The following is an 11,355-nucleotide window of genomic DNA, read 5'->3' as shown; positions in this document are numbered from 1 at the left end:
ATATATATATATATATAAAAGAAAAAAAGGAAGAAAAAAATAAGGGAAAAGCACACAGAACAGAAAAGCAACGTAAAAATAGAGATATATAAAAAAAGATAAAACAATAAAATTATATTATAAAACATGAAGATCCCAAAAGACTAAGTAAAAATAAAAACTAAAACAACAGCAAACAAACAAAAAGAAAGAAAAATAAAGCTAGAACCAACAACAGAATGAATCATAACTTAATAAAATTTATAGTAATAATTATGTTTCCGTGGGGTCTCAGCTGTAAGTGTTCTTGCACACGCTGTGAGCCACAGCTTACCTCCGCCTCCCTAAGAGGCTCTCCTCTGCCTCTCGGCTGGTCTCTGGACCTGCTGTGGTACCTGTGGGGACCACTCAGACTGTGATCTGGCCCAATTCCTGCAGGTACTTGCCCACAAAATCCACAGCTTCCAAAGCTAGCCCATTTTCATTTGTGGGAACACTCATTGTCTATTCAGATATTCCATAGATGCAGGGTCTACCTAGCTGATCGTGGGGATTTAATCTGCACCTTGTACAGCTGATGGAAAGATTTTCAATCTTCTTCCTTAGTCGCCCCATCCCTGCGCTTCAGCTTTGGTTTTATCCCCACCTCTGCATGTGGTCCACCCACAGGAGTCTGGTCCTGAGGCTGCCTTGGAGCTCTTGGGTCTGCCCCAGTGAGGACAGGATGCAGAGGTGCTATGACTGCTTGGATCGTGGGAGCCCTGGTGGCACCAAATGCACAGGGAAGCTGGCGGCCACGGGTGCAAGAGATATGGCTCTAGTGAGGGCCTTTTCTGGCACCTGGCGTAAGGCTCATGAAGGCCAGCCCTGGCTGGGCTTTTTCTGCTGCCTGGCATCAGGCGTGTGAGGGCCAGCCCAGAGAGGGCTTCTTTTATTGCTCCGCAGCCAGCGCCTGAGAGCCAGCCCTGAGAGGCTTCTTTTATTGTCCACTGGCAGGCGCTGGCATGTGGGGAGAAAAAGGCTACAATAGTGGCTCCTCCCCCTGCGTGTGACCCAGCAGTAGTGCCCTGCTTCCGTGGCAGTCCAGTCTTCCTCTGTAGGCATTCCCTGCTGCACATTTCCACCCTCCCTTCCCCTCAGTCTGTCTCCCCACAGCCAACAGCAGTTCTCACTCCAGGCCTGTTCTCCAGTCCCTAGGCTCCAGCTCACAGCCCCCTTTCACATGTGTGAACACACATCCCCATCTGGGGCACATAGGACCGCGGTACGAACCATCTGTGTATTTCTCACTCTGTCCCGTCTGCCACAGATCAGCCGCTACACCCTCTTCCGACAGACTCAAATGCTTCCCTTCTGTACCAATTGATTTCCCCTTTGGAGAGCGGGTTTCCCTGAATTTGGGAATCTCTCCTCTGCTTCCGCTCCCCTGCCCCAGGGTGCAGGTCCAGTCCTACTTCCTCTCCTCCTCCTTCTCCCTTCTTTTTCTCATCCTACCCAGTTATGCAGGGATCTTTATAGTCCTTTCTGGTGTCCCAGGTCTTCTGCTAGTGTTCAACCGGTGTTCTGTGAGAACTGTTGCATCTATAGAGGTATTCCTGATGCATCCATGGAGAGAGATGAACTCCACGTCCTCCTACTCCTCTGCCATCTTAATTCCCTCCTGCTTTAATGTTTTTGATGAATACTTATTAAGCCTTTTCTATAACTGTCAGGCAATGGTAACTGTGCTCATGGGGATTTCAATCTATTGGAAATAGTCTTTTAGGTCTGCTTAAAGAAAGCTTCTTATGTATTATGCCCTGACTTATTGATGATTTCAAATCTGTATGAGAGATAATAACAGCTGCTATTTGTTGAACACTACTTTAAACACTTTGCAAGATAAAAGAATTAACTTACTTAATTTTCACAATGACTTTATGAGGTAGATACAACTGTTTCCATTTTATATTTGAGGAAACAGAGGCACAGGAAGCTTGTGCAGGGTCAAATGGCTAGTAAATGAATGAGTAGAACTTTGGCCCTAAGAAGTAGAGCTGCAGAACTCATATTCTCAGTCAGTAAAGGGGGACTGGATACTTGTGGCATGATTTTGATTTATGATTAGCTACTGGTAGAAGTATTAATATTAATTGAAAAATATAGATCATCTTAATATTTATAATATTCTTCTCCAGAATACACTGGGAATGGTTATATTAATACCCAAGAGCTTATAAAGGAGATTTTATAATTTTAGGAGACACATAGCTATGATTCATGGTCAAGGACAGTAAGGTGAATCTAACTTCAGAAACATTAGTGATGTTGCCAAAGAAATGATTATGATGCAAGCTGAAAGGAGGGAGGCACTTGGAAAAAAATGTAACAGAGGTCTAAAGAGATTAGATTTTAAAAGACATATTAGGAAGACTTATAATAATGAATGGAAATTTTTAGTTAAGGAAAGGGAAAAAGCATAAATTATATGTAGTTACAATGCTTGTAGGGAATAATGATCTAAGAGGATATGAAGTTACTAGGTGAAGACTTTGCCATGCTAAATGAGTTTGCGTCTCTGGTCCACATAAATTATAATTCAAGAAATTGAAATAATTGGCAGACTTATTAGAATATTTGCTAATATATTGAGTAGGATATTGTGCTAAGTATTTCAATTTATTTCATTAAATTTACATGACTACTTTTTGAGGATATGTGTTATTAATATTGCCATTTACAGACAGTGAAGCTTGAGAAGTTAAATATCTGGTCTCAGTTGAGACATCTATAAGTGACAGAACCACAATTCAAACACACATAAATTCCAACCTCAAGCCCATGCTCTTAGCCCTATGTTGCCTCTAAAACACCAGTCCCAATGTCTAAAATTAAAGAAAAACGGTAATGGGTTTCAGAGCTTGAATTCAATACCCAACAAAAATCTAAACCCTTGTTAATCATTCGCTTATTAAGAAGTTAGGAAGTAGTCCCTAAGAATAAATTCAAATGCTTTAAAATGGATTGGTAAGCTGGTATAATAGATAAGGAGGATGCTATAGATATTTATGGAGTTTAGAAAGTCATTTGATGTCATTTATTGAAAAAAAGAGTGCTGAAGGAAGATGTGATTAAACTGTATCTGAAGTAAATTGATTAGTAGATTGGTAGGAATTGGGGCAAAGTGAGCAGTATTGGGTCTGGGATGAGAGCAATAGTGAAAAATCACAGATCAATTTGTGCGCCTCTGCTAGTCAACATTGTTACTTTTTTTCAAGTCAAATATATCTGTAAGGATATGATCAACAAGTTTTTCTTACTTATGTGTGTCAAGCACTGGGGGAAGCTAGTTAATCCCTATGTTTACTTCACATAGTTAGTATTCTAAAGGGACAGTGAGTTGACCTAAAACGAAGAGATTTGAAAGGAAAGAATATAAAATCCAAATTTAGGTTTAAAAAGGTAACTACTTAAATATCAGAGAAGAGATATCAGACTTATGAAGAGTTGATGTCTTGATAACATACCTAGAATTATTATTGATTCCAAGCACAATACAGATTAATACTGTGATTTGTCTCCCAAAAGTGAGTGATTTATGGCTTTACCCAAAATGTGTTGTTTGAAAAAAAGGAGTTAATATTTCTGATGTACTCTGTACTTATTAAAAACTACCCAGGATCCCCAGGATCCTGTGATTGTCCTTGACTCCACATTTGTGAGGATCATAAATATCTGGAGTCTAGTCTGGAAATCAAGTGCTACAAAACTATTTTAAAAATTGGGAGTAGTTTGCCTGAAGAAGCAAATAGAACATGATATCTACCTTTTAAGTATTTGAAGGGTTACCAGGGAGAAAGGAGATAGTTTGTTTTATTATAATTTCCTGCACAATTCCAGAATTCAAAATACCATGGAGTGAATGTGATAGGGTGCTGGATTGTATCCCAGTTTCAGGAAGACAACATTAACAAGAATTGAATCTTTACTTCCTGTAGTGGTAAGCTTTCCATCACCTGAAATGTTTGTGTGAGAACCTGACTTTGTACAGATCAGCCCTTGTAGCTCTGATCATGCAACTAAATCTTTCTGAGCTTCAGTGGGAATGATGATGGTACCTTCCTCATGAAGTACTTGTGAGGATTAAAGGAGATACTGTGTGCTAAGGGCTTAATGCAATCCCTGACATAAATAAAGTGCTAAAAAATGATACTTATTTTTATTACTGGATGACCAGTTTCCAAAGAGAACAGTAGAGAAGACATCTATATTATATAGAAATGGAACTAGGCAACTAGATAAGTTGCCTTCCAAATGTTATAATCTACAGTTCCATGACTTAAACATTGTGAGGCCATTACACTTCTGTAATTTTCATAAGTACACTTATATCATGATTATTAATACTTTGAGGCAAACATCTTGATCTTTCTGGTCCACAAATAAACCCGTAGTGTACAAATCTACATGTAAAAGTCAACGTGTGGGTAGTAACCTATATAAAGTAGTTAATATTTACATATAGTTCCCGTGTAACTATATATCCCTCAATTTTTACATTGGCATTTTAATTAAACATGATATGTATGAGTGCTTCTATGATCATTCCAACCCAATTTCTAAATATCTAAATATTATTGGTGTCTGATGTTGTCACTTTTCCTGAAACTAATACATAAAATACATAGCAATGCATATAGATATAAAATTATTTATACAATTGGTGAAACATATTAAATTCCTTATTTATATTATATTATAGAATCATTAGCATACATTAGGGCATGTAAATGAGTTTAATTGGATTACAAAGCATTTAAATGCAGTAGCTCTCAGTTTTCTCTGCCAAAGGCTTGAAAGGGAAGAGATAGTAACTTCTAATAATTGGAACTATCTTTTATTCTGAAATGCCCTCAGACACAAATACACACACTCACATCCTCAATCCTCTAAACCTACTGCCAAACCCTTCCCAGTTTTTGTGAGTGGTAGCACTCAACAGACAACAAAACAAATACTCTGTATAATTGAAAATTTAAGTATAAATTAATGTCAGAATCATATTCACCTCAGAGTAAATTGACATGAAGGAATGTCTAAATAACAACATCAGATAAAATAGGGTAGAAGTAAGTAAGCTTAAGGAATTTATTTGAAGTATAGATTTATGATGCATTTGAATTAAGAAAATGTTTTTTAATAGCAATCTTTATTGCATATTTACTATATACCAGATATTCTGCTAAAGTTGTGTATCATTCTATATACTATGTATAATTTAAGGCTCACAATAATCTTATGATTCCCACTTCATGTATGAGAAACTGAGACTCAAAGAAGTTAAGTAACTCACCCAAAATAATACAGCTGGTAAGTGAAGGGTGTGGTCTAAAATCTTGACTCAACACCCATACACTTAATGTCTACCTACCACCATTTACTAAGAGCCACAAAGAGCTTGACATCAACAAGGAAAATAATCCTCACTATAAAGTGACTCTCTCTTGTAAATATCAATAAGATACAGGTGATTTGTTGCTAATGTGGTACAATGAGACAAGAGGTGTTTGGTTGTTCTTCATGACAAGTTTAGTTTGTTTCCTTTTTTCTTATTGGACAGTGATCTAACCTTTAATATAAACTATCCTTGGGTAATTCACTAAGGCCCACCTATCGGAGTGGTGTTTCATTAGCTTTTGGTATTTTTGTGATTATTCCCAAATTTAGTAGTTTTAGGTCTTTGCGTAAGTTTGGTCTTTTAAAAAGAGAGGCATCTATCTGTAGAATGAATGGGTGAACTCAGAACCATGAAGTGAGAGATTACTTATATCTCAGTTTTTAGTTTGTTGTATTGTTGTTAACTAAGGTATAAAATGGCTTTCACTGCATAAAAGCTATTAATATTTAACACATTGCTCCTCCATTTAACAATCTCCACAATAATGTGAAAAGAGTAAAAATAATACTTTGTATTTATGTAGCACACGTCTCCATGGAGCCCAGAGAATTTGGTTGACCGGGTCTAAAAATGGCTTTGTCAGGGAGAACAAAAAACTAATATTATCATAATTATTCTGCAGGTATTGAAGCTGACACTGAGTCCATATGTAGCTACTAATGTGAACATTATGCAGTCAAAATGATATGGATGGCTTCCTCCAGCCATCTTCATGATCAATAACGACCATACTAAAGAATCATACACCGGGTTCATATTTTATTTTTTGCTTATGGAGACAAACTGAATGACAGAACAATATATTGAGGATTCAATATTATACTCAATATTATTGGAGTGTTGTGGTAATATTTTGTATTATTTCACTTTGCCTTGGCAGTATTGGAATATTATACAGATATACTTTCTTCTTTAAAATAACTCTGTTGCCAAAAGTCATGTGCGGAAAGAATTGTAATTCACTTATGTTTCTAAGGCAATAAAACAAAGTATTTAATGAAATGTTATAATTTTTTTTGTTTAAAAAAGTTTTTTGTAATGAGAAAAAGCAAGCACTGTAATGTAAGTGTGTTGTGAATTGAGATTTTAAAAAATGCATGGTTGCTTTATTCAAAGTAGGAAGCATTGATCTGAGCAGTGGTGAAATGGTGATCCTAGAACTGTAAATTTCTTCTACGTTCTCTATAAATCAGGCATTCTAGATAATGGGTTAAACCTGTGTGTGTGTGTGCGCGTGTGTGCATAGTTTGTGTTAAATACATTGGAGAGAGAATAGCCCCAGATTTTGTCAGTGGTTCTGAAACCTTAGCATGCACCGGAATCATCCTGAGGACTTTTCAGAAATACAGATTGCTGGGCCATGTCCCTAGCCTTTCTGATATAGTAGATCTGGAGTGGGGCCTAAGAATTTATATTTCCATAAGTTCTTATGTGATGCTAAATAATGCTTGTCTATGAACCATAGTTTTAGAACTAGTGGTACAGGAAATTGGGCTTCTGCTTTTACCCTTCATGGAGAAAGAAATAATTATGAGCAGGTAGAAATTACATGCCAACCTAGCTTGTTTTGGAAGATACAAGTGTGAGATAGATACTGAGAACGAGATGGGAACTAAGATGTCTCTGTTCAAACAGAAAATTGAAAATTCTGCTAAGAATTCATACTAATTCTAAAAGTCATTTGCAGCTTATGCTCTCTGTCTGCAGTCCATTTCAATATTTATTCAATAAGTATACAGTGATCACTTATTATTGAACATGGACTTGCATGCAACAGAGAAAAATAAAGGATTCCTGCCTCTCTCGAGCTGAATTTTCACTCGATGTTACTTTGCTTTAATGTATTTACTATGACTTTACTTTTATTGCAGATTTCTTTGGACCCTGTATCTAATTTCACATATATTCTTCTTTCCTTCTTCTAATCTTAGCATGCCATGGGAAGGTATCAATGTTTTCCCATTTGTGTTGCTTCTGTATCAGAGTTTGAAGAGGGTGACAAAGGTGGTTCTGACTACTGATAGAACTAAGGCTGGGACACTGATAGTTATAGGTCCTAGGACTGGAAGCCATTTCTTAACATGACAGGAAAGACAACTGTGGCGCAGCTATTTCAGTGAAATTGAATTGTGGAAAACTGAAAGTATGTGAAACCTATGAAAAAGAATTTTCTACCTTATAGTTTTAATTTGCATTTATTTGATGATTAATAACATAAAAGCTATATCTTACCCTTCATATTGGAAAATATTTTCTTAAAATAATAATAACTGGTGATGGTAAATACATATCAAAATAGAAACTTTTGTACACTGGTGAGAAGAATGCCGTGGAGGACAATTTGACAATTTGCAATTAAGAACCTTGAAAACATCTTCATACTTTTTGAACCATGATTTTCTACGATCAGTTTATAGAAATTTAAATAGAGATGTGCATATTAATTATACATTTATTTTGATCATAGTATTGGCTTAAATATCAAAATATTGGAAATGTAGTTTAAATATCTCAGAACTGAATTAGTTACACAAATAATGGTATATTCCTAAAATCTCACACCATTTAATCATTTAAATTATAATTTTTAGATATTTAATAATATAAGTAAATATTTTGGATACAAGTTTAAAAACAAAATTCAAAACATTTTTTCAGTTTCCTAATAGGCATGGGAAAATGATTGGAAGGAAATATCACATATTAATGGTGGATCTTTCTGAATTATAAATTATTTCTTTCTCTTTGCACTGTATTTTATCAATATAAATTCTATGTGAAAGAGTATGTTGTTTTTATTATATGACAGGGGTGTGTGTGTGTGTGTGTGTGTGTGTGTGCGTGTGCGCACATGTGCACACAAATGCATGCATGGGAAATACAGTCCTGTGGAATTATCTTCTTAGGCACCATATGTGGATGCTCCAGGATTTGGAAGTCCTAAAGTACACCTGACCGTCATGGTTTGCCTTTGTATTATTATGTAACCATAATCCTGCCATTATTCTGCATTGTCATACATATAATTGCCAGGGTTCCTAGATAGGTCATAACTTGTTCTTTAAGTGTCAGTGTTTTCCTTTGTCAGATGAAAAGAAAAGAGAGAATAAATGTCTGGGTGGAATCTATGTGTCCTGGGAGTCCTATAAATTCTGAACAATTTCACTGTTTTTCCCCATAAGCACAACATCTGTCTGTCTCTATTAAGCATTTCTTACAAAGATACTCTATGAGAAAATATATCTAAGAAAAATATTTCTAAGAGTGTGCTACCCACAGTCATATCCCTTACTAAATATAATACAAATAGAAACCACTGTTAAGATATTTGCCTCATGGCTGGGAACTGTCTAAATGTTAATCCTTGCCAATATCTTTTGTGGTAGGTATTTTTATTTTTTCCAGTGTACAGACAGGAATCCTGAGGCCTGCGGCTGGTCAATAATTTGCCCCAGGTCATGCAGCTAGGAAGAGGAAAGGTCAAGATTCAAATCCAGCCAGTGTGGTTCCAGAGTATGCAATGTTTCTTAGTATCATGCCAAAAGATCTTCCTTTCATAGTTTTATTCTCTCCACTTTAAACTTCTGACAGTGTTGAAAGAAAAGACCCTCAACTCATGATTGTGGTTTTAGAGTGAAAACGTTCTTTTCACTCCTGTCAGAAGTTTGGTGCCTGAGTGTAAATTCAGTGGGATCCTTAAATTGTTAAGATACTGCTACTCATCATCACGATGCCTGTAAGGACTTAGTGCTTGAGGGAACTGCCATTCTGGTTTTAAACACCTGTCACAGAAGCTAAATTTCCAGCTGCTCCATTCATTATTAGTTCTTTTAAGATATCAGGGGAGTTTTACTTTTGAAAGTGGCCCTGTAGTTTTTAGTAATTAAAGAAAAACAGGATGCATGATATCTGAAAATGTATCACTGACACTGAACTCAGTTTCCTTTGGATGACCAATAAGTTAGTAGAAGATTTCCAAGGCATATTAACACTACAACATAATTTATGCTTATGGGAGTACACCTTTCATAGGTTTCTTAAAAATACTTTTCTTCCATTATAGGATAGCACATAGCAATTAATAAAGTTTAAAAGCTTCAAAATATAGGCTAATTTACTTATTTTTTTTTCCTACATAGTTTCAACCATAGGGCATATAGCCTAGAATAAAACCCATTAATATAATAGTGTAACTTGAACTAAGTTAAAATCCTTTTGTGGTAGTCTGTGTTTTCCAGTTTTTCTTAAGAGGCAGGATTTGTCACTATAACAATAATTATGATTATTTGAAAATCCTTAGGACTCACCATGTAAGCTTCATCTGAAAAAATCTAGAAGCAATGCTTTATTAATTTAAGATCCATACTTCTTTGTTCCTTTTGGTCTATATACTTTGTTCACCTTCTTTGAAGAAAGAGCACAGTTTGATTTCATGGTGCCTAGTAAAAGTTCTGTGCAATGAGAATTCCACCATTTTAAACACTGATTTCCAAATGTGCACACGTATATGTGTGTGTGTGTGTTTGTGTGTGTATTTTCTGTGTGCTTGAATATTTGGAGTAATATTTCTTATTCAGGGAATATTTGGGATGATTTCACAATTGAAGGGAATAACAGTTTGGGGAGATATTCCAGTGCTCAATATGAGTTGAAGTGAGAAACTCCCCTATTCCCCAGCATTCAGTGTTGATTAATTATTATGTTGTGGAGTTTTAAAAATAATGATAATAGTGGTATTGGTGGTGGTACTAGACAGCTAGCTTTTTGTCTAAAACACAGACTTTAATGACCTTTAGAAAAAGAATGCTTTCCTAAGAATTATGCCTTTCTTGAGGACATATATTTGGAGGTTCCCCATTTTATATATACACATACCTACACACACTACACACACATACATAAACAAATTAAAAAAAAGAGAAATTCCTGTTTCAAAACTGACTTTGTCTATGAGGTTTTCATTACCTTCTTCAGGCAGAATTAATAACATTTCGCTTGTTTCTCACAATGGTGCATTCTGCTGCTGTAGCATTTTTCACATTGTATTAAAATGCAGCTCTGTGCATCTGTTTCCCACACTAGAATATGGAATACTTGAAGGCAGCAGCCCACTCTTATTTATCTCTATCCTTTGTGCTTAGCACAGTGACTGATGCATCTGTTGGGTTCATAATCTGTTGTTAATTATGATTTTGGAAATACAAAAGTAGGGCTGGTTTCTTGGGCTGTCGACCATGAAAGCTTGTTTCTCAATAGTTTCTATAGAAATTTCAGAGACTTTCAAGAAGGGCTTTCTAGGCAGGAGCCTGAGCAAAGAGAGGCTCAGTTTTTACAGAATGTAAAACAATGGGGAGGGATATTGGAAACAGAGCCCATTATCGTTCCCCACACAATCCTGGTGTCTTGCTCTGTGGGCTGGCATTGTTCCCTCTGATTTGGTCCAAACCTCAGGACACTGATGAGCCTCTGTGGACCGGGCTCTCCCATGAGTCTCCCCACAACAGCTCTAATCCAGTTACGCTTTTAGGTCTTGTATTAACTATCGCTACATAACACATTCTGTAAAAACTGTTACCACACATTTTATGTTTAGGGAATGATGTGGCAGTAGGGGTTGAAGATTAGGGGTTGACAGATAGTGACGTGCTTTTAGGTCTTTGTGGAAACATCTCTGGTCAGGAGTGATGGATGGATAGGATTCTACTGGAGGTTATTGGAGGTAGAGAGACTCCAGATGCTGAAGTTGCTGAAGATCAACATGATACATCTTTGTTTTGTAATCAGGAAGGGAAATTAAAAACAGTAATCGATTTAATTCTTTGACTCTCAGCTTAAGAGACCAAGCTATCCCTTAGATACAAGGGAATATTAAGGAGTTACGATAGAACAATGTGTGAAGAGCTGAAAAATGCAAATTATCCTGTTTTATAAGAGCTATA

At 36.3% G+C, this 11,355-nt stretch overlaps 1 protein-coding gene across 7 annotated transcripts in view; it reads left to right on the top strand.

The window, feature by feature from the left end:
- Positions 1-11,355, top strand: part of MAGI2 (membrane associated guanylate kinase, WW and PDZ domain containing 2) — a 1,336,469-nt gene that overhangs the window by 113,699 nt on the left and 1,211,415 nt on the right. The gene's annotated exons all lie outside the window — the stretch shown is intronic.

This window comes from Balaenoptera physalus (assembly GCF_965194825.1).
Source record: "Balaenoptera physalus genome assembly, chromosome: 8".
NCBI classification, from domain to species: domain Eukaryota; kingdom Metazoa; phylum Chordata; class Mammalia; order Artiodactyla; family Balaenopteridae; genus Balaenoptera; species Balaenoptera physalus.
Note: the sequence above shows the minus strand (reverse complement) of the source record. Positions and strands in the feature narration are given on the sequence as shown.